Raw genomic sequence first — 23,988 nt, 5'->3', positions numbered from 1 at the left:
CTTATTTTCAACAAACCAGTTTTTAAATATCATGCCTTTGATGTTCAGAGAACTTTAGTGTGAAAACTGTATAGGAAAAAAGACCTCCATTTCACATTTAAATAGATTTTTCTCATAGCTTAAAAAACAGTTTAGATTATTATGCCTAGAAGAAAAAGCAGATCTTGCAACAGTGCCAAAATAAATCATCTCATAAGAAACAGCTTCTATCTTAGGTATTCTCATGCCTTTTTTTTTTTTTTTTTTTTTTTTTTTTTTTTTTTGGTCTAATCTGTGACTTAGTATTAACTTTTGCTACTGCTCATGACAGGATGGCTCTGAACCTCCCCTGACACGGGGCTGAAGATTTCCAGCCCCAGCCCCAAGAATAGCCTCTCTGCTGTGGAGGGGAAATTGGAAAGTGTTAGAGAATATGATAGAATGACCATCTAATTTGGTTTCCTTCCATTTTTTTTTTAATCTGGGAATTTGGCATTACAGGAGGAGCAGGAAGGAGTGGAAACAACCCAATCTGAGTCTACTCAGAAAAGAGACATGCTGTTCAGGCGCTGCGGCTGGGTATTTTGTAGCGCACCACCCGGCTCATGACTGAGAAAGAAATCTATTCTCATTGGTTAGCCCCTTCATCAGAACTGATTTTTATGTGAACTTCTTCTAGCTTTGAAATTATTAGGAATTACTTAGTCCTCTATACCAAAAAACAAAAACAAAACAACAGTGACAATAACAAACAAACAAAACAAAGCAAAACAAAACAACGGGCAGAAGATGTGAATAGTAACGAGTGTCTTTCCTGCCATTTGTAAAGTGTAGTGGTATACTCTGTCTAGTTGTTAATGCCTGATTGATGATTCTTCATAATTGTCTATTGATACATCACATCCCTGAAGGCCTCATGCAAACAAATCCAAGAAACACGGACAGGTGTGCTCACCCCAGCTTCTCTCGGGTCGCTAGAGCATTCTATCATGTTTTTAATCACTGAAACTCTATATTAATGATAAATAACAAAGGATCCTTCTGTCAATGAAACACTCTAATGAAATCTCAGTGCCTTGACTGTACTACTAACTACTGGGGGCACCTTTCGACCTAATGAGGCCTCCACTCACCCCAAACCTCTGTGCATGGCAGCCTGCAGTGCATAACTCAGAACCCCCACAAAAGCAGGGTGGTCGGAGATGACACGGTGAACTGAGTAACCATAGGAAGCTGCCCTCAGGTGGGCAGCCTGTGGCTTTGCTTTGTGCTAACTTCACAGCAGGGCCTGGCACTTTCCTTGAAAAAGAAAATCCACTCCCCAAATGCACTAGGAAGCAAAAAAGATTTTACAGAATATTTTGTGAGGATACAGAAAAAAGGATTTATGTCACATACTAGAAAGCAAATTACCTAGCACAAAATCCCATTCATGATTCTCCCTCCCTCTAATTCTCCTTGGAGTAGTAGCCACAATGTCTTTTTCCAGAGTGCTCCACACAACATACTAACCTTTCTTCCTCCCATTTAGGGTGATTAGAGGACTCCCATGCCCCGCAGGTCTAATTCAGAGGAGGCTTATCAAATCACTCATTTAATGAACTTCTCCTAACGCCTAGAAGGAGTCTACTGCAAAGAAAATTCAGTTTTGTGTGCCATTATTTTTGCATCCTGAATGAGAAATAAGCAGTTTTTAGGACAGAAAACGTATGAGTGTGGTTTGCTCACCTGCACAGCATCATCCTAATGAACAAGGAGAGAATACTACGAAGCAGATTTTGATAGAAGCCTTTTTCATCAGATTACAGGCACTTCTTTTGCAAAAACTGTTTAAATGATCTAAGTTAACAGAGCAGATTTTTTTCCCTGGGAAAAGCACAGGAATGCCTATTCAATCTTGTCCAAGACACTGACACCACCACCACCACCACCACCACCACAACAACAACAACAGCAACAACAACAAATCCATCCAGTGTAGCTTGGTGAACCAATGAGTTTGCTATATTTAATTTTAGGAGTTTAAGTTATTCAAAGGCAGGGAGCTACATCCTGAAAAGAAAGGGAAGGGGAAATGTTGTAATTAAATTATATTTTTCAAAAAACAGAAAGGAGAAAAAAAAGGAGAAAAGAAAGAAAAGAAAAGCTAAAGAAAGGAAAAGAAGTACCACTCAGCCTGGGAGCTGCTTCTGCATCTTACAGCAAGCTCCACAGAAGAATCTCTTCTTCCTCCAGCCACTGTTTACTGTCTATATAATTTTAGCAGACACGTCAATAGTCTTGTATGTTTCTCGATCTTCCTGAGTCAACTTCATTGAGTTTTAGGAGCTTTACCATGATCCCAGCTTCCTCCTTGAGGGAATGTTTCAATCAGTGGAAACATCTACATGTCACTGATCTGTGCTGTATTTCTCAGTCATTAAAGTACACATGTTATCACCTGATAATCCTGTCAATATCTGCAGGCTTTGTCCTGGCAGTTCTAAGCTGGGTCCTATGCTTCTTTAATCAACCCATGAACTATATGATGAGTTTGGAGAAAGTATTTTACATGGGGATGTGGTCAGTTGAAGTCTAGTGATAATTTTAACAAGGGAGAGACAGGCAAGAGAACCTTCACCACCTCAGAACATTTGCTGCTCTTGCAGAAGACCGAGGTTCAATTCCCAATAACTACATGGTGGCTTTCTTGTTTCAAGACATTGGATATCTTCTGGTTTTCCTAGGCACCAGACACAAGCATGGTGTACATACATGCACTAAAGACATATAGATATATAAAATAATAAATAAATTAACTTTAAAAATTCTAATAAAGAAATTTAAGGGAAAGACAGATTTTCAAGTGTCAGTTATCTATCTATTTACAATACAGTATATAATAATTTATAATTAATACTTTATTTAAAATTTATGATATTTTTCTTTAAGATGACACCTAAAGTGCCCTAAGTCTCAGGTACCATGAAATCCAAACCTACAATTTTGATTAAAAAGCAGAATAACATTTGGGATTGTGGATCACATACTAGTATTATTCTTCCTGTTAAACATTTAAATGAATAAAACTGTAAATGAGATGGCTATTATGAGAAAAACAAAATCACCACATAGAAGGTGTCAGAAACAAAGGCTGAATCAAAAGTTAGGAAACATATGGTACAAAAGATCTGGGTTATGTCTTCAGAAATCGCACTTCCTGACAGTGTGAGTTGTAAGTGTGACAACAATGTAGAAAGCACAAGACTGCACTTTACTGATAATGCTTCATGAATGAGCTAACTTAGTTTTGAGTTCAGGAAGGCCATTTGTAATAACTCCTTTAATACCTGAAGGAGTAGAAAAAACAGTATAGAGTTAAGAGAGTCTGCATCAGAATAATTTAGTGTAGAAGCCCTTCAGAAGAGGCAAAACCATGCTCTAGAATTGCTTTCAAGTTTTAGTGAAATAATACAAAATTATATTCTTAGCATTTTAATAAAATATTCTGGTTGAAGCCAAAATATAAAAAGAAATTACCATGGGATAACATATACTAATATATTGTTGGGAGTGTTTTGTAACAAATAACTTTTCAGGTCTAACCATTTGATGCTTATTTCAGCATGTATTTATTTATTTATCTATTAATTTATTTATTATTTTAATTGTCTCTTCAGATATACTATGAGGTTTCTACATTGTAGGTGAGTTTGCCATTTGTGATGGGTGGCTATTTTTGGTTGGTAACTTGATTACATCTATCATTAACTAAACTCCAAAAATGGAGGGCACATCTTGAGGATTTTTTGCTTAATTTGAAGTTGGTAGATCCACTTCTGTGATAGCTACTCTTGGTTGTCAAATTGACTATATCTTGAATGAAATGATAGGCTCACCTGTGAAATTTTCTGCTTAGTGTGAAATGGATGAATCCAGTCCTAGTCCAGAACCTAGAGGTGGGAAGATATCCCTTTGATCTTGAGGAAACACCTTCTGCTGGAAGCACAGGGAAAGAAGAAGGTCTTGTTCTTTGCCAGCTTGCCCTTGCCTTCCTTCACTGGCATTGGAGCTTACTTCTTTGGGATCACAGCATATACAGAAGACCAGCTGAGACATCCAGCCTTGTGGAACTAAATAGCTACTATATTCTTGGACTTTCCATTCATAACTAGCCATTTTTTTGGATTTCTTGGACTAGTCTGTCATTCCTATTAATTCAGCATCTTAGACTGAGCAACTGTGGTATTCTTGCACTTTGTGAGCACAGGCTTACCCAGCCATTGTCGGATTAGCTGGACCTCAGCTTTAAGACATTCTAAGAAATTTTCTATATATAAACACACACACACACACACACATACACACACATATATAAAGATATATTCATTTTATATGTTTTGTTATTCTAGAGGACCCTGAATTATGATATGCTATTCTTTTATTTATATGTATTTTTAATTGAAAAATTTTCATACATTATGTTCTGATCCACAAATTACTCCTAGATCCTCACCATCACCCAATGGAACCACTTACTCTTCTCTTTACAAAACCAAACCAAATTTAAACCAACAACAAGAGGAATTAAAAAAATATAACACACACACATAAACACACACATCCAAAGAAAGCAACATGAGAAAAGAAAAATGTCCTTGGGGTTTTGTTTTGTTTTGTTTTGTTTGTTGTTTGTTTGTTTCTGTGTGTGTGTGTGGACCAGCTATTCTTACATGAGAAGTCTACCCTAAAGTGTGATTAACATACTAAATGTACAAAATTTATTTTTTCTTTACAAGCCAATATCATTTGCCAATATTTATTGGATAGAAGTGGGAATCCATATCCATTTCCTCATTTCAGTGCTGAAACCCCACCTGACTTGAACCTGTGTAGGTCCTCTACATGACGTCACAGTCCCTGTGAATTTATATGATAGTAAGTCTTATTGTGTCAGAAAGTCACATTTTTAAAATGTAATCCGAAACCTTTAGCTCTTACAATCTTGCATTTCATCTGAATCCAATTTAGGATCAACTATTCTAAATATCTAACCATCTGCATGTTGTCTAGTTTCCGGTCTTATATTTCTTCCCATCTGCTGCAGGAGAACAATTCTCAGATGGGGTGGCTGAATGAGACTTTGATCTATAGGTATAGCCAAATATCATCAGGAGTCATTTTTTTGCTACATTTATTTTAAAACTTTATTATAATTTATTCATATTGCTACAGTTCTTTAGCAGAAAAATAGTATGTGGATTTCCCCCGAGTCTCTGCCATATCTAGTCTCAGACACATAGCCGGCTGAACAATATCAAGCAGGTGTTCCATCTCATAATGTGGACTATAGATCCAATCCTATAGTGATTGGTAACTCACATGAAGTTTATGCAAATATTTCATCTTCATATCTGGCAGGCTGATTACTATTGCAGGTTTCAGAATTTACAGCTGGGTGTTTGATTATGTTTTTGATACTGTAGTGTGCAATCTCTTCCAGTAGCATGGACACTAGTGAGTAGAGTGAAGCCTTTATCAGGCACCAGCTTGACTTCTCCATGCTCCATGAGGTATGTATTGCTTTCTGCAGTAGCACCTTACCATCAGTTTGTAGAGAGGAACCAATAGCATTGGCAATAGCCTGTCATATGTATGGGTCTTCATTGGACCCTTTTTTCCAATGACTCAACTAGATGTAACCCATTTCTAGCATAGGCGGTTTCACTAAGTGGCATAAAATGCATAGTTGAGGAATTGTCTCCTCCATTGTTTGGTAACTCCATTTATATTCATTTCATATATAAGAAAAATATATATTCAATTTGGCACCTAAAGTGGCCCTTAGTTTTAGGTATCACTCCCCATATCCCTTCCTTTATGTTCCATTCTATTCCTATTTAACACTTCTGTTCCAGTTCCAGGATTCCCTTTGACTCTCTAACCTATTCTTTTTTTTTTTTTTTTTTTTTAACTTTGGTGAGCCTCTGCTCCTGCCTTATCCCTTTCTAAATACCTACCATCTGTGGCCTTACTAACTGAATATTGAAGGATTAAAAGCATATGAGACAACATAAAATATTTAACTTTGGAGTGTGGTTTATCTCAGGATGACTTTTTTTTGTAGCTCCATTTATTCACCTGAAATTTTAACAATTTTTAGCAGCTGAATATTATCTCACTGTGAAAATATTTCACATTTTCATTATCTGTTCATCAGTTGAAAGACATCTGGGCTCTTTCTAAGTTTTAGGCAAATTATGAATAGAACAGCAATGGAAATGGATGAGCGAGAGTCTTTATAGTGGAATGTAGAGTGCTTTAGGCATATGCCCATGAACGGTATGGCAAACTCTTGAGGTAGGTCTAGGGTTAGAGGTCTGAGGAACCACCACTAGGGTTTTCATCATGGTTGTATACATTTTCATTCCCACCAGCAATGAGTAAGTGATGACTTTCTGCTCCATCCTTGGCAGTTTGAGCTGCCATTGCTTTGCTGATATTGGTCATTCTGGTTGGTATACGAACTAATGTCATGATAACTAAGGATGTTAAACATTTCTCTGTTTCTCAGCATTTCGTCTTTCATCATTTGAGAACTCACTGATTAATTCTGTAGCCACTTTTTAAGTTGGGTTACTTGTTTTTTTGTTCTCGTTTTTTGTTTTTGTTTTGTTTTGTTTTGTTTTGTTTTGTTTTTTTAGATCTTTATATAATTCAGATCGCAATCTTTTATCAGATGTGTAATTGGTAAATATCTAATCCCATTTTGTAGGATGTTTCTTTGCTTGAATGGTAGTACTTTTGCTGTAGAAGTTTTTCACTTTCAGGAGCTTCCCTTTATGATGTTCTTAGAACCTGTGCTATCAATGTTATCTTCAGAACACTTTTTTCTTGTAGCAATGAGTTCACTTCTACCACCCAGTATCTCTTCTATCTGGTATAGGGTCTTTGGTAATATGTTGATGTTCTTGATCTGTTTTGAGCTGTTTTGTTCTGGATGATAAGTATGGATATATTTGCATTCTTCTACATGAAGACACAAGTTTGGTGATCATCATTAATTGAAGATGCTATTTTCTCCACATGCAGTCATTACTTCTATTTAAAAACCTAGGTGTTTTTTGGTGGACAGAAAGACTTTTACCCAAATCTTCATTTTTATTACATTGATCAATGTATCTGCATTTTAAAATATATTTTATTAATTTATTCATATTACATCTAAATTGTTATCCCATCCCTTGTGTCCTCCCATTCCTCCCTCCCTCCCATTTTCCCCTTACTCCCCTCCCCTATGACTCTGACTGAGTGGGAAGACCTCCCCCTGTATCTGCATTTTTTTAAATGTCAAAACCTTGCTATTTTTATCAAGATAGTGCTATAATACTGGGTGACACATGGAATATTGATACCTCCAGAAGTTATTTTATTGTTCAGTGTCATTTAGGCTCCATTTCCCCACCAGTTGCATAGATTGGCCTGCAACCATGACCAGTGGGTTCTGAGATAGGAAGTGGGAGAGGGGGAATGGCCAGGGGTGAACCAGATCTCCAGAAACAGTGAGCGCAGCTTTCAGGAGGTAGGTTTCATTTAGATAGTTTGTTTAATTAAGAGGAACAAAGGCTACTTAAACCTCTGGGGGGTAGGTAGGAGCTATTAGGGTGAATGTACACTATTAGATAGGGCCAGAAGCATCATTTTCATGAGGAGGAATTTCAGGTGTTCCTAGACATGATCTCATGAGGTGAGAGGAAGTTTTACCTGGTTATAAGGCCACATGACACCCTGGAGAGAGGGGAAAGGTGGTGGCACAGGGCTCAATGAGAATAAGGGATGCTTCATCTTATGGTGTCAGTAATATTTTTCAACGCCTTGAAGTTTTTATTATACAAGACTTTTATTTGTTGTGAGAGACATCTTAATATATATTTTTTAATGGTGTAGGGACTTAATGGTGTGAACTTACCTTATTGAGCTGCCTTTCTTGTGTCCCATTGGTTTGAGTAAGTTATGTTTTCATTTACATTCATTCCTAAACTATTTAAGTTTCTTCTTGATTTCTGTCTTGGCCTATGTTATCATTCAACAGCAAGTTTTTCAGTTTCCATGAGGTATTGTATTATATTTATATTTTTGGTGGTCAGGTGGTAAATAGGAAATTATTTCTATTTTCTTGCACTTGTGATCTTCTGTATCCAGATATGTGGGCAATCTGGAAGACTGCTTCCTGAACTGCTGAAAAGAAAGTATATCCTTTTGTGTTTGAGTGAATTATTCTGTAGATATCTGGTATGTATATATTGTTTGTGATATTATTTAACAACAGCATTTCTCTATTAAGTTCTGGCTAGATGACCTATTTGTTGGAGGGAATTGGGTATTGAAATCATCCACTATATTTGTGAGAGTCAAACTGTTTTAGTGCTTCTTTGATGAACTTGGATGCCTTTGTGTTTGGTACATCAGTGTTTAAAATTGCAACATCCTGCTGGTGAGGTTTTCTTTGATGACTATGTCGTGCCCTTCCGTACCTTCCCTATCTCTTCTGATAAGTTTTGATTTGAAATACATCTTGTTTTTCAGATATAAAAATGGCTACACTTGCTTGATTCATAGGTAATGTGCTTGAAAGAACTTTTCATGTCCTTTTATCCTGTGGTAAAGTTTACGCTTGATATTAAGGTAGGTGTCTTACATGCAGCAATAAGGCAAATCACATTTTCTTATCCATTCTCTTGGTTTGTATATTTTTATTGGGAAATTGAGATAAGTAATATTGAGAATTACCAATAAGCAGTGTTTATTCGTTCATGGATTTTTGTTGTTGTTGCTGATGCTATTATTATGCATAGCCTCATTTTATGAACTGATATAATGAGATTATTTATGCTTTCTATTGGGTATAGTTAACTTCTTTAGACTGAAATTTTCCCTTTAGTGCCTTTTGTAGTACTAGCTTGGTAGATAGAAAGTGCTTAAAGCTGGTTTGATGCTGGACAGTTTTTCTTTCTTTGTTGATTGTGATTGATAGTTAAACTGTGTATAAAGTCAGAGTATGTGTTATCTCTCAGACTTTGTAAAACATTTGTCCAGGCCCCTCTGCCTTCTAGACTCTCCATTTGAAAGTTGAGTGTTATTCTAGTGGTCCGTCCTTTATATGTTGCATGGTCTTTATCTTTTTAATTTTTAAAACATTCTCTTTGTTCTGTATGTTTAGTGCTTTGACTATTACGTATCTTGAGGAAGTTCTTTTCTGTTCCAGATTAATTGATGTTCTGTATGCTTTTTGTACCATGATATGCAACTTTTTTAGTTTGGAAAACCTCTATAACTTTGTTGAAAATATTTTTGTTGTCTTTAACATCTTTAACCTGGTTTTGTTTTCTTTCCTCTATCCCCATTATTCATAGATTTGGTCTTCATGATATCATAGGCTTTCTAGATGCTTTGTTGTTGTTGTTGTTTTAACATTTAACATTATCTTTACCTGGAGTAATCATTTCTTCTACTTTGTCATGAAGACCTAAGATTCTCTCTCCCTTTATATGTAATATTTTGGTGAGACTTACCTCTGAAGTTTTAGTTTGGCTTCCTTAAAGTTCCCTCTCCAGATTTATTTCTGCTTAGTTATTATTGTTGTTCTTCTTGTTGTTGTTATATTTCTATATTCATGTCTCAAATTGTTTCATTATTCCATTCAATTATTTCTTTGTTTTTCATAATTGTCAATAAGGGATTTATTCATGTCCTTTTTAAAGACTTACAGCTTATGCATGACTCTTATTTTGAAGTCCTTTCTTGCTTTTCAGCTACATTTCTTTTCCCAGGGCTTGCGGTGAGGAGGTTTCTGGGGTCTGATGGAATCACATTGTCTTGGATGCTTTTTTGCACTGGGGTCTAGGCATCTGGAATTATAATGATTGACTATTTCTTCATGTTTCTATTGGGCTTATGTTTATTGGGTGGATGATTTATTATTTGATTGCTCTTTCTCTCACTTTATCCTAGACAAGTCTTGTAGCTTTGCAGTTCCAGGTAGAGACTACTTCTGCATGTCTCAGATGGCAAAAAGGAATGAAGATTATCTAGATAAAAAGCAATTCTGCCTTCATGGGAAGAGTCCTAAGGAAAGGTTGTGTGTTTGGAGTGGAGGCTTCTAAAATCTAGTTGCTACTTAGCTAAAAGTAAGTTTTGACTGGAGTTAATAGAGGACAGTAAAGGATAGTGAAAAAATCATATTCGTGAGTTTCACCCTCATGTGCCTGATATGACTCCCTTGTAAAACTGTTTGGATTATTAAGCAACTGACTTGATGCTTGATATTGTGCTTTCTCTATGCTTCATCGTTACAAAATGGAATTATGCATTCAAGCTAAACACTCAAATGGAAAGAGAGTCACAAGTCTCCAGTCTGAAAAGAAAAAAAAAGCTTCTTTACACTGAGAATTTCAAATTGACATATATGTATACATATATCTGTGTATGTAGAAAATAAGTACTTTAAAACATCCACATATGCAGAAAAGGAAGTAAAGAGTAGCTGCCTTTGCTGAAAGGAAGGAGAGTGTTTGAAAGCATCATTTGTAACCCTGACCACAGTGTCTGCCATAAAGCAGCAGGCTGAGACTTGGTCATGCAGGATTTATATGCAGATTCAGTATATGGCTTTACCTAAACACAAATAAATTGAAATTTTTCTATCATGGGGATTAAAATATGACATATTTAAAAATATTATTATTGTGGAAGAGAAAGAAAGGTGGCATTGAAAGCATAGTGGTAATTTTGGAGACAGATATATATTGGTGAATGGAGAGAGCCATGAAATAGCATTTCTGAGGTATAAGTAGTTGACTGTATATTAGAATTGAAAGAGAAGTGTGTCAAAATACTTCTTAGGTCTTTCCTTCAAGCCCCTAAGTGTAGTTTGGTGCTGAGATCAATTGAGATAAGAATTATATATGAATGTTTTAGATGTAGAATATGTTTTTAAAATATATTTTATTAATTAATTCATATTGCATCTCAATTGTTATCCCATCCCTTGTGTCCTCCCTTCCTCCCATTTTCCCCTTATCCCCTTCCCTATGTCTGTGATTAAGGGGGAGCTCCTCCCCCTGTATATGCTCATAGGGTATCAAGTCTCTACTTGGTACCCTGCTAAATATTGTGAGTAACAGATTTGAACACTTTGAAAGGCATTTCCCTGGGAGTTAGATAGATTTTTGGAACTGAGATTTAAAGGGTATTTTAGATATTATTTAAAAAACACCTCACATAACTTTGGATGCCAAATGTAAGTGAAGGGCCCAGAAAGAACCATAGAAAGTCATAAGCTACATACATGTATATCCAAGCCCTTTTTGTCCTTGTTTTTCCTTTTTTGTTTGACACAGGTTCTCATGTAGCCCAGATTTTTCTCAAATTTTGTATGTAGCTAAGAATGACCACACTTTTGATGCTCTGGTATCCAAATCCAGTGAGATAAGATTTCCAATGTGCACTACAACACTGCATGTATAGGGTGTGAGGGTCAAACCCAGAGATACATGTCTGCAAAGCAAACATATCATCCTAAGCCCCAATTCAACATTTAGCAGTTAAAAATTACTTCAATCATAAAATAATCTCCATTGATAAATACCTGTCTAGTAGATCATCTAACAAGAAACTCCAAGAACACTTTTCAGCTCGAAAGAATGTCAGAAAAATCAGTACTTATAGAAATTTAGTGGAGAAGAAAGGTACAGTCTGCAAACTAAAGGCTCTTCATAGGTAATAAAACCATTGAAAGTTCACACAAACACAATGCACCTTGGACTTATTGAGGGATTGACAAAGAAATTTTGCACTACATAGTGCTATTCTATATTGTAATTTATTTAGGACTGTAAGGAAAGTAACCAAATGGAAAATTGTGGTAAAGACATCTTTTAAATATACTTTGCTATTGAGGAAAAAACTAGAAAAAAAAACATGCTGGCTTGATCAGAGATTGATTTGAAAGAATTAAATACGTGTTGATGAGATGTGCTTATCAGTGAAGGTGCAGCGCGGCCTTAAGAGCTGGAGCGAATGAGAGCGGAAGTGGTTGGCTTGGCAAGTACGGAAGGATGTGAGCTTCCCACGCCCATTCTAGAGCCTGTTTTTCTCTCTGAAGTGGGCCAATGCCATCTTCTAAATAGGAAAGGGAGAGGATAGTTGAAGAATTCATTAATTGAAAGTTAGTTTTATTTTGAACAATGGAAGAAACACCTTACTTATCTGACTTTCTCCTTTCCCGTTTGGATACCCTTCATCTCCCAATGGAGAGAACATTCTCCACAGTTGAGTGGAGAGTGGGGTTTGACTTTCACATGAACTCTGGTGCCTCACCTTTGACCATGTCCCCTGGAAGGGGAGACCTGGTGGCACTCAGAGGAAGGACAGCAGGTTACCAAGAAGAGACTTGATACCCTATGAACATATACAGGGGGAGGTAATCCCCCTCAGGAACAGTCATAGGGGAGGGGAATAAGGGGAAAATGGGAGGGAGGGAAGAATGGGAGGATACAAGGGATGGGATAACCATTGAGATGTAACAAGAATAAATTAATAAAAAAGGAATAAAAAAACCCACCTTACTATATGAGTTAAAAGTGTTGCCAAAATGTTTTGGAAACCTGGTTGATGTTGGGGCACAAATTCATAGTGGCATCAGGATTTAACTGCACAGGTGCAAAGGAAGACAGATAATTAGAATCACTCAGGTTTAAGATATTGCCAGATATGTGTGCTGAAAGAGCAGAGGGATAAAAGTCTATACAATTTTAGCAGATTCTGGTTAAAATGATAAAGTACTTATGACCTTTCTGAAATGCTTGTGATATGAGTAACAGGATAATAATGCATGGTTTTTGACTGTCATAGATTTTTTTTTAATTTGCTTACTTTGTATGCCTTATATATGTAGCTTGTAAGAGAATTAAGTCAGGGAGCCAAATTTTAGCACCATGGTGATTTTAAGTGGTCCAAACAAGTAGGACACTTATATTAATTATTTTTGTAATGTAGGTCAGAATTGTTAATTTCTGCATAATCTTACTCACTCTCACCTACAGAGGACACTTCCTTTGGGCACATGTGGAGCTTAACCCCATTGCCTTCCCTGTATGTGTTACATAGCTGCATCCTGCATTGGCTGTCATCTCTATGAATAGCTCTCCATCCATTTTAAATCATTTAGAAAAAAATTTTTATACAGCTTGTGTCTTTCTTACCTTTATCCAAAGCAAGCATTCATCAGTCAAAAAAACATTGTAGCTTTTCCTCATTGGGTTATTATCCAAGCCTCCCAAGTATCTACTAGTATATACTAAGTTTATTGCAAACTTTATTTCCACCTTGATGGGTAGAAAATATCACTTAATGGTTATTACCTCAAAGCTCAAGAACTGATTTTCTCCAAAGGCATCAGGAATCCAATTCACTCAATAGCAGTCTCTAATTGCTTGTGTTTCTCTTTGTCACTTAGGAAATATATTTTACTTTTCTGATTGAAATAGAACACTGAGGCTACTATAGCAATTCCCAGATTTCTAATTTTCTTCACATCAATTCTTACAGAATAAAATTAGTATTCAAGTTCTATTACTTCAATAAATATATGATATTTGTTAATTCCTTTATAAGTACTGTTTGAAAGAAACTATTTTCATAAAAGTTGTTTAGGCTATTAATCCTTTGAAAATTGTGACTTTTCCCCAAACTCATGGTTGAATAAGATTTTATTATTGTATACTTACTTTCATATATGTATGTTTTTAAGTAATGATCTATAATTGCTGAGAGCTATAATTAGTACTTTAATAAATATCATCTCAGGACTTTATTTTTCTGCTTCCCTTAATGTGTTATAAATTAAATCTGCTACTTATTTATTAACTGTATTTTATATTGAAACATTATTAGACTCATAATCACACAAGTAATTTGACCCAAGATTTTCTCCAATATTCTTTCAGGTCAGTAGGAGTGACCTGTTCTTGTTGCTGATATTTATTAAACCAGGAAAAGAAAAGATATAGTGAGAACACACAGTAACCTTCCTGATATAAATGTCTTTTGAGAATCTCAGCTGAGACCCTATGGGCTTTCGCCTTCCACATCGGCATGCCATTTAGTGTCATCCTTGTTGAGCTCATGTTTAAACATTCATGTTAGTGAGACTTTATGGATGTAGCTTCTGACATTATTAGGAGATACAGTCATACAGCAAACTCGCTTATTTTCCTGCTCTTAATATCTTTTTGCCCTCTCTTCCACAATGTTCCCTGAACCTTAGGTACAAGAGCATTTAGTAGAGGTATTCATTGAAATTGGACTCCACAACTCTGAAGTTTGATTAGCTGTTGACTTTTGGGAACTTTTATAGGTTGCATTTAATAATTTCTCTTTGGAGTTTATTAAAACATGTTCTATAACTAATCCAATTTCATCAAGCCCTGTGATCTTTTTTCTTAGTTTGAACCATAAGCTCTCTAACTTTTTTCTTATTTTTTTATTTTTTATTGTGTTTCTTTTATAGCATATACATTTATATTATTATACATGAGTAAAATACACTACTTATAGCAGGAAGAACCATGAGACAATTAAGAATTATATAAATGTTACATTCATAGTGATTTGGCTATTTGTATTTTGGCAAATTTGAAGTAAACATCTTTCCTATCTAGTTGGGTCTAAATTTCTAAAAGGAGATTAATATCTATCATATCTCATCTCTATTAACTTAAAACATCTATCTTGATCTAAAAATATCTTAACCCCTAACCTACTAAGCTTAATTGAAAGACTAAACTATCTGGTCTTCAAACCCATTAGAGACTTGAGAAGGGATAAAACTTAAATACCTGAGTGAACACTGAGTGTGGGTTAGCAGCTTCCAAATTAAAAAAAAATGACTGAGGCAATTTACTGCCTGAACAGCCACCCAACACTCTCTATAATGTTAGAGCATCGTAAGCCTTCTGGCCCATTATATCTGACAGACATATTTGTGAGGCAAGAACTATTGAGGACTTGCTTACCCTGTCTTGACAGAGTTTGGCTGTTTACTCTGCCTGCATCCAAGCTTGCCCATTTTTAGGCAGAATTCTGTCTGTGGCAGAAACAAGGACATTTTTCCCAGTGGCTTGTTTGCCACATTTGAAGCCAACTCCATAAGGAGGTTCTTTGCTGCTCATCATATTCTTTGTGGCAGGCTGGGTGTTACCAGGAGTTAACTTGTCTTATTACAAACTTTTAGAATAATAAAAACATCTTTAAATGCCATATTCTGTAGTTTCTGAGTTATTTGAAGACCCTATTTAGCTATTTTACCTCATATTCCTATAGAATAATATCTACTGGAGTATATATTCTTGAAATTTGCAGGCAAATGGAGGAAACTAGGGACAATCATCGTAAGTGAGGTAACTCAGACCCAGACAGACACATATTCGCACTCATAAGTGGATTTTAGCCACTTAATTCAGGTTAACAACATTACAATACAGAGACTGATGAGCCAACCAAAGTCCATGTGGGACCTTGACCTCCTGCTCAGATGTAGTAGATAAACAGCACAGTCTCTGTGTAGATTCCAAAATATATGAAGTAGAGACTACTTATGACATGGATTCAGGCCTTGTAATGTTCATTTCTACCCTGGGGGTGGGGGTGGCCTTGCCAGGCCACAGAGGAAGAGGGTACAAGTAGGTACAGATGACACTGGATATGCTGAGGTCAAATGTTCAGGGAAGAGGGCTCTTCTTACTAAGGACTAAGGGAAGGAGGGAAAGGGGATGGAGGAAAGGATGGGATGGGGGAGTGAATAAGGGTGGGGACTTCAATTGAGATGTAAAGAATTCAAACTGCAGAGCAAGCAGGTAACTAATATCGCTAAATCCACTACATGGGAAAAGCTCTGAGACTGGCTGAGATAAGAAGGTTTATGCATAGACAAGGCTTCTCGTTAGGCATAGATTCTCTGTGACTTATAACTCGAGGCCATTCTTAGTATGCCATGAAAGAAGGTTTGCTGATGTCTTACTCTTGCTCATATAATGTGAAGAGAACCATCCTTAATTGCTCTGTACATGCTGCACACCTCATACCATCAGAATTTAAGAATTGTATAATGCCTGTGAGAAGTTATATTTTCAGAACAAAAGAACTGAACCCCAACGCTGGATCAGACCTGACAGGATTCATTCCTCTCAGCAAGATGGATGCTGACATCCTGCACCTTCTATGTTCCAGACCCAGGTGCCTCAGTTGCTGTTACCCATCAGAACAGGACAGCTTCCAGGACAATATTGTAGAAAGTTTCAGATCCCAATTGGTTCAGCAGTTCAGAATGTCCCACACAGGACTCTTATTAAGCCTGGAATTTTACAACTTATGATAAATGGACCACAAATGCTATCCCTGGCTTACTTAACCATTTCCCCCAATTTTTGGGGGGCCTTCAAAGGAATTATTTGCTCTAAATCAGACTGAAGAAACCTTAAGAGAAGGATGTTCCATTTCTTCTAAGAGGGGTTGGATAGGATTCTGTTTACTCTCTTGGTCTATAGATGCTTATTTTATATTATTAATTTATTTAGATTATATCTCAATTGTTATCCCCTTACTTATATCCTCCGGTTCCTCCCTCCCTCCCTCTTTCACACTATTCCCCTCCCCTAGGTCTGTGACAGAAGGGGACCCCCTCCTCCATGATATGGTCACAGCCTATCAAGTCTCATCCTGGTAGCCTGCTTATCCTTTCTCTGACTGCCACCAGGCCTCTCCACTAAGAGGAAGTGGTCTAACCAAACCAAATAACCCAGTTAAGAAATGGGGCTCAGAATTAAACAGAGAAGTCTCAACAGATGCTTATTTTCATTGCGAGTTGGTTATAAATATTATTGGTCTTTTACAGAGAAGCTCTAGGTTTGACTCTGGGACAATATCTCTTTTCCTTTACCCTTCTTTTGTAGGTAATAAAAAAGGAGCTGAAAAGAAGGATATAGGGGATATAGAAATATTGAGGAGGATAGAACAAAATGTAGATTATTGAAATTACTCCTCATCTTAAGGCCCTAATTGTTACTCACAAACAAGGTTATTTTTTAATTCAATGGTATTGAATTCTGTATAGTGATGCAAATCATGCTCATGTCAAAATTTAGTGTAATTTTATCACAGGAATATATGTTATCTACTTTTAAAAAAACTTATTTATCATTTATACAGTATTCTGCATACATGTGATCCTTAAAACTACTAGGGGGCACCAGATCTCATTATGGATGGTTGAGAGCCACCATGTGGTTGCTGGGAATTGAACTCACAACATTTGGAAGAACAGATAGTGCTCTTTACCTCTGAACCATCTCTCCAGCCCCATAGGCCTCTACTCTTAAGGTAGTCATCTACCTAAATTATTCTGTTTGCAAAATCTATTTCAAATCCATAAATATGAATGAATGCTCTTTTCTACAAAGAAAATAATGAGTAAAAATATTTTATAATAGAAGTGCTTGATACCCTCTTTAAAACTTATTCATTTGTAATTGTTACATGAAGACAATGCATTTGAATCATTTCTACAACAACCCCTTCATCCTTCAAACTTCCCTTTATAGAAATCTAAAAATAGTTTCAGATTCTCAGTATTTCTCCTTAGGATACTGTAGATTTTTACTTGATTCTCCCAAGAGTAAAAAATGTGTGAAAAGTTTTAGTCAGATATTTCATAGCATTATTTCCCCAGCAGGCTAAGGCATATTAAATACATATTGGGTATCACCAGTGCTTAAAAATATTTTCTTAGCTGGACCAAATGATGCTTGGCCTTAATATCAACACAGGAGGTGGAAACAGGTGGATCTTTGTGAATTTCAAGTCAGTCTGATCCATGAATAGATTGCTAATCACTAATTTTTTCAGATAGCAGATTACATACTCTGGTGTTTTTAAACAATTACTTTCTTTTGGTATTCTAAGATCTTCATTATATAGATCTTTCTTCTTTGGATAAACTTACTCCAAGGGCTGATTAGTTGATGGGTTGGTTGCTTTGATTTTTGAAGTAATCATGAGTGGAATTGTTTCCTTGATTTCTTTATCAGGAGCCTGCTTCATATTTGAAGAATACTGACTTGCTTATTTTAATTTTTCTTCCTTCTGCTTTGGTGAAAGTGTTTATTGGGGCTAGACATTTTCTACTGGGATCTAAGATTTTTGTAGTCTTTCATTTATTTGTATGTATTTGCATGATACTTTAACTTCTTTCTTTCCTACTTTTATTTCTTCATTTCCTTTTCTTTGTTAGGACATCAAGTACTACATGAAATAGAAAGGATCTTAATGTTAGTAAGAATGCTTTAAGTCTTTTTCCATTTAACATGATATTTCCTTTATGTTCATCTTAACTAGCTTTTATTGTCTCCACAGTCCATAGTCTCGCAAGCGCTTTTTCATGAGTGTTGTATTTTATTAAAGGGATTTTCTGCACCTATTAAAATGAACAAATGGTTTCTGTCCTAGTATTTATATATGTGATAAACTGCATGTATAGATTCATGTACTTTTAACTTGGATTTAATCCGTAGAATATGAGCAACTTACTCATAGTAAAAGATCTCTTGGATTTTATCTTGAATTGTGTTTACAATAAATTTATTAAGAAGCTTTGCATCTCTATTTATAGCAAAATTTCCTATAACTCTCTTTCTCTCTTTCTTCCCTCTCCAACATGCTTATCAGATTTTATTATCAAGACAATATTTGGTCCATAGGAGGAGTTTGGAAATGTTCCTTTTTATATTTTAGAGAATAATTTGAGTAGTTTGAGAGGTTGGTTCTTCTTTGAATGTCTGGTAGAAATATACATTGGATATATCTGCTGCTAGGTTTTATGTGATGCATGATTTGTTTAAATTATCATGTCCATCTCTTTGCTTATCTTAGAGCTCAATGAGGGAGCAGGGGAGTTTTAAGATTTGAGGAAGATGAAAGGGTAAAGTGAAAAATTGTATACTGGGATAGATAACTAACACTATGAGATTTAAAAGAAAAACCCATTGAAGTCTACTGTTTCATAAACTTCCCAAAAACAGATTTTTTACAAGTACAAAAAACTTTGAATGGAGATACGTTACCTGGAAGGATAATGTTGCTCTTGAAGCCATTGGTTGTCAACAAAAAGTTAGCACTGCTTTAAGGATATCTCCCTTCCAGTTGTTGATCTCATGGGTACCAGAGACCCTCAAAACAGTACCTCTTGCTCTTGATTGTGTACTAGAAGTTGATGAAGATAGAGCGCCTAGGTTATAAAGCATTATTATAATGGCCTTCCCCATCCTTATCAGTCAGCCTAGAAAAGAGGGTCTCTTGGGACAGCCTTCCTCCCAATATAGTCTGTCTTGTTTTGGGCAAACAATTTTAGTAAGGAGATACTTGTAGCCCCCTATAGGATTGGTCTCAAGTAGGACCAGTCTTTGAGTGGCCATTCCCTCAATCTTTGCTCCATCTTTGTCCTTGTACATATTGTAGGCAGGATACACTTTAGGTTGAAGATTTTGTGGGCAGGTTGGTGTCCTTATCCCTCCACTGGAGATCCTGCCTGGCTACAGGAAGTGGTTACTTCAGGATTCATATACTTCCTGCTAGAAGTCTGAGCTACAGTGCCTCCCATAGACTTCCTAGGGCTTCTCCTATCTCAGATTTCTGGCTAGTCCCAGAGATAACCCTCACCCCTGATTTCTCTCACCCCACATCATGCTCTCTCTACTTCTATTCCTCAGCCACGCTTCCTTCCCCCTTCCCACTTCTAACCACTTCCCTCCATGTTTCCATCTCCACAGCCTATTCTATTTCCCTTTCTGAGTGAAATTCAAGGCCTTCTTCTTTGAGTTTGTGGATTGTAGCATGGTTATCTTGTGCATTATGACTAGCATGAATGTATTTTTTGGTTTGGGTTGCCTCACTCAGGATGATATTTTCTTGTTTCATCCATTTTTCCAAAAATCTCAAGATGTCTTTGTTTTTAATGGCTGTTTATTATCCATAATGTAAATGTCCCACCTTTTTAAAATCCATTCTTCAGTTAAGGAACATATAAGTTGTTTCCAATCTCTAGCTATCATGAATAAAGTTGCTCTGAACATAGTTGAGCAAGTGTCCTTGTGAAGCATCTTTTGGTATGTGCCCAAGAGTGGTATAGATAGTTCTTGAGGTAGAACTATTACTAATTTTCTTAGAAACCGCCAGATTGATTTCCATAGTGGTTGTACAAGCTTGCACATCCACCAGCAATGGAGGAGTGTTCCTCTTTTTTCACAAGCTTGGTAACATATGCTGTTGCATGAGTTTTTTAATCATAAACACCCTGGTGGATATAAGATAGAATTCTAGGGTTGTTTTGATTTGCATTTACATGATGACTAAGAACATTGGTTGAAAATTTCTTTAATTGTTTCTTGGTCATTTGAGATTCCACCACTGAGAATTCTGTTTAGCTTTGTTTCCCATTTTATTTTATATTTTTATACTTTTTTCTTTTAATAAAGTACTTTTATACTCTTAGTATATGAATAACATTTCAGTGAATTATAAAGGCTATAGGATAAATTTGAAGAAAAAAATTTATCCACAAACTGTGGTGTCCCATATTGGACCATGTCCCTTGGATGGGAAGGCCTGGTGGCATTCAGAGGAAGGATAATAGGTCACCAAGAAGAGACTTGATACCCTATGAGCATATACAGGGGGAGGAGGTCCTCCTCAGTCACAGACATATGGGAAAGTAGTAGGGGGGGAAGCGGGAGGGAGGGAGGAATGGGAGGATACAAGGGATGGGCTAACAATTGAGATGTAATATGAATAAATTAATAAAAATTTAAAAAATTATCCTTATTGGTGGATTATTTGTGACTTCAAAAAATTAAAGTAAAATGAAATTGGTCATTAAATAATTGCTTAGGAAACTGAAATTTGTTGGTTTTGAAGAGAGATGTAATATGAAATAGAGAACTAAATTAAGATTTAAGTAAATATATAAAAAATTAACAAAATACCCATGGATAGTGTAAATAGAAGAATAAGAAGATATAGAACATATCTTTCATATAGGTATATAATACTAATTTGATATAAATGGCATAAAAATAGTTTATTTTACCAGCAGAGTGGTAGGAAATTTTCTCTTTTTTCTGAAGCTTTTCTTCTTTTTAAAATTTTTTATTATTAAATGTTTTATTTTTCCATATATATTTATATTATTACACATATATGTAATAAACTATCTACAGCAAGAAGAACCACAAAACAATCAGGAATTATATAAATGTTACATTCTTAGTGCTTTGGCTATTTGTATTTGACAGCCTTGAAGAAAACATATTTTCTATCTTCGTGCATCTAAAACTCTGAATGTAAATCAATATCCATCATATTTCCTCATTATCAACTTAAAACATCTATCTAGACTAAAAACATCTTAACCCATAAACAACTAAGCTTAATTGTAAGACTATCTAGTCTTCAACCCCATCAGAGACTTGAGAAGGAATAAAATTAATTACCTGACTATACAGGTGGTGCAAGTTAGCAGCTTCACAAATAAGAAGATGACAAAAACAGTTTGCTACCTGAGCAGTCACCCAATACTCTATAACGGAGCATGTAACAGATGTGTAGCTTGGTTTTCATGTGGGTTCTCAAATAATTGGAGCAGTGTCCTCTCTAAGTCTGATACCCCTTTTGGATTGTGTTCCCCTAACTGGTCTGTTTTTTCTGGCCTCAGTGTGAGAGGATGCACCTAGTTCTGACGTGACTTAATGTGACATACTGGCTTGGTTCCCATGAAAGATCTCCCCCTTCTCTGAGTGGGAGAGGAGAGAATGTGGGGAGGGGAAGGGCAGACCTGAAGGACAGGAATGTGGCTGCAATCAGGATATAAAGTAAATAAACAGATAAATTTAAAAACAAAAATAAAATATTAGGCATAGTTCACAGTCTAGTTAAAAGGTTGCCAGATAGGTTTAGCAGTTATGAGTGTACACTGATACTCTTCGAGACCTGAGTTCAATTCCAAGCTCTACCTTGGGTGGCTTAAAACTTCTTGTAACTCCAACTGCAGGATCACACCATGATTTTGGTCTCATGAGCACCTTCACTTTTCTGCATATCACTTCACACAGGTACACACATATTAACATAATTAAAATTAAATCTCATAAAAATTTTGTTAGAATTCAGAAAATCATAGTAGAAGATGTTTAATGTATATCCCACCATCACACAACACGAGAAAATACAGTAATTGTTTATCAATGACACACCTGTCAATTTCAGCAATGGTGATTCTTTCACAAATATGATTAACTCCAAATATAATACATTTAACTTATGTACAACAAATTCTTTTTCTTCTACTTCTTTTTTTTTTTTTTACAAACAAGAAGTGAATATGGTGCATGCTATTTTCCAAGAACCTCTGAAATTAAAGAGCTTTCATTCTCAACAGCTCATTATACTGGTTAAACCTGACTAAAGATTTAAGACAATATATACAGGAGCAGTTATCAATTCAAAACTATTAATTGAACATGATTTAAATGTGATGGCTAAGTTATGTTTTGCCAGTTATTTTTAAAACAATTTCATAGCTTTCTGAGGGTGTTTTTCTATATTTAAACACCCAGCAAAGCTCCCACATGTCTCTGTCTTACTGCCATACAAATATTAGTCAAATCTACTTCATAGTAATTTCAATTCACATCTGATTTTTCTCTGAAATTTATGTTAAGCAATTCATATTATTTTTTATCTATCTTTCCATCAAACTATAATGTCTCCTAACCTAACTTCTAGATTCCTGTTATTTACTTGTGATTATGTTACTAGTCTTTAAGTTGTCCCTTGCCTGTAAATACATGATGCAATAAGTTCATGTTATATTATATATTGTGAATGCCTAGTCATCTAGGATAATGGTTTAGTTCTAGGAGCTTCTACTGATCAGTACCCTTTATTATCCTCCATGCTTTTTCAATGTTTGGTCTTGACATTGTTTCCTATTGTTTGGCTGTTCAGCACTCAGGTTCGAGACATTCCTGTTTGCTGCTCTTGGTTCTGGCTGCTGTGGTTATAGTCACCTTTGCGAAACTGCTGGTTTGCTGTTTAAGGGGCCTGCTGAAATCCTGATATGAAGTGTGGAATCGCTTCAAGGAACTGAGCCTAAAGAGGTCTGCTTCTCCTGTTCCCATTATCATCTTTTCTCTCCTATCTAGGGTAGGTGGATTCGAAGGGAGGTATAAGCATTTAAGAACCCCAAATAAAGTAGGTTTGAAAAAGCACAAAGCCGTGTGTGTGTGTGTGTGTGTGTGTGCGCGCGCGCGCGCTTAGTTTAATTTTCCTAGAGATTTTCTTTCTGTCTCGTGCCCTTAAGACTTCCCATGAGACTAGGCTGCCATGCTTTGGCAAAATATGCCTCTAAATTCTCAAAAGTTGGCTTCTGGGGTTGATGAGGAAAATGATTGTAAAAGATAACTCAGTCCTGTCATGGTTTATCAATAATGACTAAACCTATGACTAAGAGGACGTTGCAACATGTGTCCAACGTTTTGTCCAAGCACAAAAATGATATGATATATGTTTTGGAGTAACATAAATGTAGGTGCACATAAATCTAGAAGCACTCTGACTTCTAGGCAGTCAGGCTGCAGGATTCCCCCTGACCCTGATTCACTCCTCACATGCTAACTCCTATTTCCTCTGTAAGACCTGGCTTTAGCTGGGGCTACAGCCCTAAAATACAGAGAAAGAAAGAAAGAAAGAAAGAAAGAAAGAAAGAAAGAAAGAAAGAAAGAAAGAAAGAAAGAAAGAAAAGACTTGTCAGGCAAGATACACACTCTAGTTCAACAGTGGCATGAATGTGTAAACAATCACTTTCTGTGTTGATCTGAGTCACAGTCTACAGAAGGGACCCCATTACAAAGCTTTGTTACTTGT

Source organism: Acomys minous (genome assembly GCF_964271855.1).
Source record: "Acomys minous genome assembly, chromosome: 8".
In the NCBI taxonomy this organism is placed as follows: Eukaryota; Metazoa; Chordata; class Mammalia; order Rodentia; family Muridae; genus Acomys; species Acomys minous.
Note: the sequence above shows the minus strand (reverse complement) of the source record.